Raw genomic sequence first — 6,276 nt, forward strand, 5'->3', positions numbered from 1 at the left:
AAATGGTTTTATATGAACGATATTGTATTACCTTTTAGGTTAAAATATTTTCTTAATCTTCTTTCACCCACAAGTTACTTAAAAGTGTATTTTTAAAACAGTTGGCACAGCTTTTTCCCACCCATTCCCATGTCTCCTCAACCCTCTGCTGGATGCTGCTTTGACTGCACCATGCTGGCTCAGAGCTCTGGCTCCTGCTAAACCAGCACTGCCATCATCTCTCTCCAACAGTGGGCATGATCATCTCCCCGTATCTCATCATCCGAGACGGATGGCTGTGCCTAGAGGGGAAGGGGAAGATGGTCAGTAGGACAGAGGGTAACACTGATGACTCGTTCATTGATGAAAATGCCTCCACGGAAGGTCCTGAGGGCAAAGATACCAAAACCACAATAGTCACTGGTGTTGATATTATCATGAACCATCACTTGCAGGAAAACAGCTTCACAAAAGAACCTTGCAAGTAGTACATCAAAGATTATATGGAATCAATCAAAGGCAAACTTGAAGAACAAAGGCCAGATAGAGTAAAATCCTTTGTGGCAGGGGTTGCAGAATGAATCAAATACATTCTTGCCGATTTCAAAAAAACTCTGAGATCTTTATTGGTGAAAGCATGATTCTAGATGGCATAGTTGCTCTGTTGGACTACTGTGAGGATGGTGAGACCCTGTATATGATTTTATATAAGGATGATTTAGAAATGTAAAAATGTTAAAAGAATTTGGCTGTTAACTTTGGAGGTATCACCTATTGTGGTAACTGGCTGCTGCTTTTCATCCACACAATGCCAGGACTCAGACAAATGGGACTGATGTCATCTTGGGCTCTCCATTTATTTTGACCTTGATTTATTTGGGGTGGAGGCATTGTTTTTAAGAAAAACAAAACATGTCATGTAGGTTTTCTGAAAATAAAATGCATTTAAACTAAAAAAAAAAGTTTGACACACAGCCTTTCTAAAACTCCTTTTATGTCATTGGTTTATGACTTGGTCAAAGGGTGTGTTCTATATGATTCAAATTCTTGAAATTGCTTGAGATTTTTCTTATAATTCATTATGTGGTCCAGTTTTATAAATATTCTATGTGTACTTGAAATGCACGTAGTTTGTGCAGTATTTTATGTCAGTTTAGTCAAACATGTTAATGATATGGTTCAAATATTCTATATTAATACTAATTTTTACCCACTTCTTCACTGAACAACACAAAGCATATTTTTAGTGAAACCTTGTTTTTTTTTAATTATCTTGCTGGATTATGTTAGCCAGACTGACAATCTTTAGCTTTTTTTTTTTAAGATTTTATTTATTTATTCATGAGAGACACAAGAGAGAGAGAGAGGCAGAGACCCAGGCAGAGGGAGAAGCAGGCTCCATGCAGGAAGCCTGACATGGGACTCGATCCCAGGTCTCCAGGATCACGCCCTGGGCTGAAGAAAGGTGCCAAACCTCTGAGCCACCCAGGGATCCCCAATCTTTAGCTTTTTAAAAAAATTTTACTGTCATTCTTTAATTGCACTATACTTGGTGTACAGTGTTTCATTAGTTTCAGGTATATACGATAGTGATTTTACTTCTCTGTACAGTGTGCTATGCTCACCACAAGGGAGCTACCATCTGTTACCATACAACATTATTACTATTCCGACTATTTCCTTATTTTGTACCTTTTATTCCCATGACTTATTCATTCTATAACTGAAAGCTTATATCTCTTACTCCCCTTCACCCGTTTTGTCCATCTCCCAACTCCCCTCCCCATCAGTTTGTTCTGTATTTATAGATCTAATTCTGCTTTTTGTTTGTTTATTCATTTGTTTTGTTTTTAGATTCTATATATGAGTGGAAATATGTGGTATTTGCCTTTCTCTGACATTTCATTTAGCATAATACCCTCTAGTCCACCCATGTTGTTGCATATGGCAAAATCTTACCTTTTTATGCCTGAGTTACATAACATATATATATATATATATATGTATATATATATAACATATAACATATATATTATATAACATATTTATGCATTCATCTATTAATGGGCACTTAGGCTGCTTCTATATTTTGAGTATTGTAAATTGTGCTGCAATAAATATAGGGGTGCATATAATCTTTTCAAATTGGTGTCTGTTTTCTTTGGGGAAAATACCCAGTAGTGAAATTGTTGCATCATATGATATTTCTATTTAATTTTTTGAGGAACCATACTGGTTCCACAGTGGCTGCACTATTTTGCATTCTCACCAACAATGTGTGAGAGTTTCTTTTTCTCCACATACTCATTCAACATCCCTAAGCACCGTGGAAATGCAAATCAAAACTATAATGTATCTGTCATAATGGCTAAAATCAAAAAGACAAAAAAAAAGCCTTTGTCTTTTATTTATTTATTTTTTTTTTATGATAGTCACAGAGAGAGAGAGAGAGAGAGAGAGAGGCTGAGACACAGGCAGAGGGAGAAGCAGGCTCCATGCACCGGGAGCCCGATGTGGGACTCGATCCCGGGTCTCCACGATCGCGCCCCGGGCCAAAGGCAGGCGCCAAACCGCTGCGCCACCCAGGGATCCCCAGCCTTTGTCTTTTAAATGGAAGTTACATTGTTTGTTGATATAATTGGACAAATGCCAGTGTATTATTTAATGTTTGCTATTGTTCCTTCTCTTTTTTGCCCCGTCCCCGTTCTGTTTTGTTTTTTATTTTATTTTCCTTTTTTTTTTTTTTTTTTTATCATTACACACATTTCCTTCTAGTCATTTGGGAGATAAATACTTGATTTCTTTTAGAAGTTGCCCTACATATATAAACATGAATATCTGACTCATCAAAATTTGAGATAATTAGTATCTTCACTCCCTTTTTTTTTGAATAATGAAGATATTAGAACACTCCATTTAGTCCGTATCACTTTTGTGCTATTATTGAATTTTTTAATTTGAACTTTTAAAATCTCACTATTTGGTTTGCTAGGGTTCTTATAACATAATAGCACAGACAGGGTGTTTAAACAATGGAAACTTACTATCTCACAATTTGGGATGCTAGAAGCCAGAGATCGAGGTGTGGCAGGTTTGGTTTCTTCTGAGGTCTTTTTTTTTTTTTTTTTTTTTTTTTTGACCTGCAGATGGCTACGTTTTGCTAGTCCTTACAAGATTATCCTTCTGTTTTCTGTGTCCTAATTTCTTATAATCTTCAGACACCAATCAATTTGATTGGGGCCCACCCTACTGACTCCCTTTAACTTAATTACCTATTTATGTTCCCTGTTTCTAAACAGAGTCGCATTCTAAGGCTATGGAGTTTAGGACTTCAACATATGAATTTGAGGGGAACATAGTTCAGCCCATAATATCCACTAAACATTATTTTTCTATTCAGCCAAACTGATTAATCTTATTTAGATGCACCCATTTATTAATTTCTTGCTTTTTATTTATATATGCACCTTAGGCCTCTCTATAAAGTTGCTTTATTTTCTTCTTGAATTACATATTTGTAATTAGTTTTGGTGAGAGTCCACCTGAGATAGTCTTGGTTTTTGTTTATCTGAAAATAACTGGGTGTATTATTTTCCTTGAGCACATTGAAAATATCATGTTACATATTTTAGTTTCTATAATTTCTGATGGAGAGTATTTTTATTGACTAAATATAATTACTAATTGAGTTTTTATTGGCTAATTCAATTAGTAATTCAAAACAATCTTTTTTTCTTAATGATTTTAAGACCATTCTTTTGTTTAATATTTCACAGATTACCAAGGTGTATATATGTATAGGTTTCTTTTTCATTTGTTGGCATTTTTCAGTATATTCTTTTTATCTTCAGAATCTAGGTGAGTATAATGTAAGTGATGGGTGATAGCAATTATGTCAAAATATTGAAGGTAGAATCTTTGTGTATGCTGCAAAATTCTTCCAACTTTGCCATTTATTTGGCATTTTTATAATAAAATGTTAGAAAAAATAATTATACTCTATAGAGCAGCAACTCCTATATCCTTTGAGATATAGGAAAACAAAACAAAATGTATTTAAAAAGTAGTATTCTAAAACATCGAATATTTACCATAGTATCCTAAAATATCAAATACATAGGCGTACACTTAACAAATGCACAAGAAGACTTCTGATTAGTAAATTACATGCAATATTAACACTAAAATAGATCCAAATAATAGTACACTCCATGTCTATGTGTTAGAAGAGAATATTACAAAAATGCCCAATTATCTCAAATTTAACTAATAATAAACACTCCCAATCAAACCCTTTTCTGATTTTGTGATATGTGGAAACTGACAAGTTAATTTGAATATTTATGTAGCATAGGACAAAAATTGACAAGTTACTATTAGAGAATTATAACAAACTCAGAAGACTTACACTATAAAACTAAAGATAATGTAGTATTGGTCAAGAATAAACAAACAGGCATATGAGCAAATGGAGAATATAGAAACCAACCCACACACTCATATGCTCACTTTATATATGACTAGAGGTCATAGCAGTGCACTGCGGTAAGTATGGTTAAGTAAGTATTGTTCAGTCAGTTGGACATTTAAAAGTGGGTAGGGCAAGAATTTTGATCCCTAAAATACATTTTTAAAAAATCAATCTAGATGAGTCAAATATAAAAAGTAAAAAAATTCTTCTAGAAGAAAATAGAATATCTTCATATTCTTAAGGTAGGAAAATATTTCTTAAAAACAATACAAAATACACTAACCGTAGTGGAACCTATCTATTAATTTAACTTTATTGATATTAAGGACTTCTATTCATAAAAAAATTTAATAGATGGTGTTTCAGAGTAGAAGATATTTGCAATGCATATGTATGATAATGGACAAATATTAAGAATATGTAAGTAACTCCTACACATCAATAAAAACATTTCAGGCAACTCTATAAAATTCAGTAAAAAAATGAGCAAAATACTTGAACAGGCACTTTATTAAAGAGGACATTCTAATAATAAGTACATAAAAATGTTATGAATCTATTCAGTCATAAGAGAAAATAGAACATAAAACAATGAGATATTAAAAATATCTGCCCCCCAAAAAAAAAATCTGCCCACTGGCAAAAATTTAAATTAACAATAATGAGTGTTGCCAAGGATGTGGTGAAATTTAAAGTCTTATAAACTATTCATAAAAATATAAATTACTGCAGTCACTTAGGAGGAGTTTTTTTGGTAGTATCTACTAAATCAGAATCTTTGCATTCTGTATAAAGCAATTCTTATTCCTACATATATGCCCTAGAAAAATGCATACATGTATGAACCAAAAGACAAAGTTATATATAAGAATTTTCATGACATGACTATTTAACAGTCCTGCTCCAATGCTCATCAACAGAAGGAATATATAAATTATGGTTAAATTATGGTTTATTCATAAGTGAAATAGCATATGCAATAAAAAAGAAATCATTGCTACAGACAACAACAGGAATGAAATTCACATATGTAAACTAAAAGAAAAGATCCATACTCAAATGTGTACCTCCTGCATGTATTCCTCAAAGTTCAAAAACAAGCATGGTGAGATCAGTTAAAACATATTTTAAAACTTAGAAACTTATTTTTAGTGCCATGTCACAATTCAAAGATGATACTGAATGGAATTTGGTTGTAATAAAATATCAAATTTCACACTGAAATTTTTCAAAAATTAAAAAGGTTATTTTACTGAAAGCTCTTTTCCATCTCTATTTTCTGTAACTAATTTCTTTTATTGCAGAAGGCTCTTAATAGGATAGTTGAACTATTTCCATTATTAAACATAAAGCAGATGTATATGATTTCATACTTTGGCAATAACAGTTGAGATTCCAGTAGGAAAAAAAATATATATATATATAAATACACACACACATACACACACACACAAAACTAAGGCAGGAAATATGTAACATTAGGATGCTTTTTTTTTTCTCCCATAAAACGCAGGCTGAACTTCCTTGATTTTTACAATGGTTACTGATCATAGAGGTAGAGCATTCGCAATGGATACATAATTAGAAAGTGTTGCATGTTCTTTCATGAAAAGGTCAGTAGTGAGAGAAAAATCTCAGAAAGAGGAGGTAAGGTGTCCCTTTGCCCTTTTTATCGTTTTCAGCTAACCAAGTTTCTGAATGTCATGCACAATTCTAAAAAAGTGGAAGAATATAATCAGAAAAAGATGTATCAATATTTGATCTTGGAGCAAGTATTTTCAATTTTAAAGAATCTCAAGTTTATTAAAATAATGAGTCTTAAAATT

The 6,276-nt window shown here is 32.6% G+C and overlaps 1 pseudogene; it reads left to right on the top strand.

Annotated features, from left to right (window-relative positions):
• The first annotated feature begins 284 nt into the window (after positions 1–284).
• On the top strand, positions 285–718 carry LOC112922243 (translationally-controlled tumor protein-like; annotated as a pseudogene).
• Positions 719–6,276: the final 5,558 nt, after the last annotated feature.

This window comes from Vulpes vulpes, chromosome 16 (genome assembly GCF_048418805.1).
Source record: "Vulpes vulpes isolate BD-2025 chromosome 16, VulVul3, whole genome shotgun sequence".
NCBI classification, from domain to species: Eukaryota; Metazoa; Chordata; class Mammalia; order Carnivora; family Canidae; genus Vulpes; species Vulpes vulpes.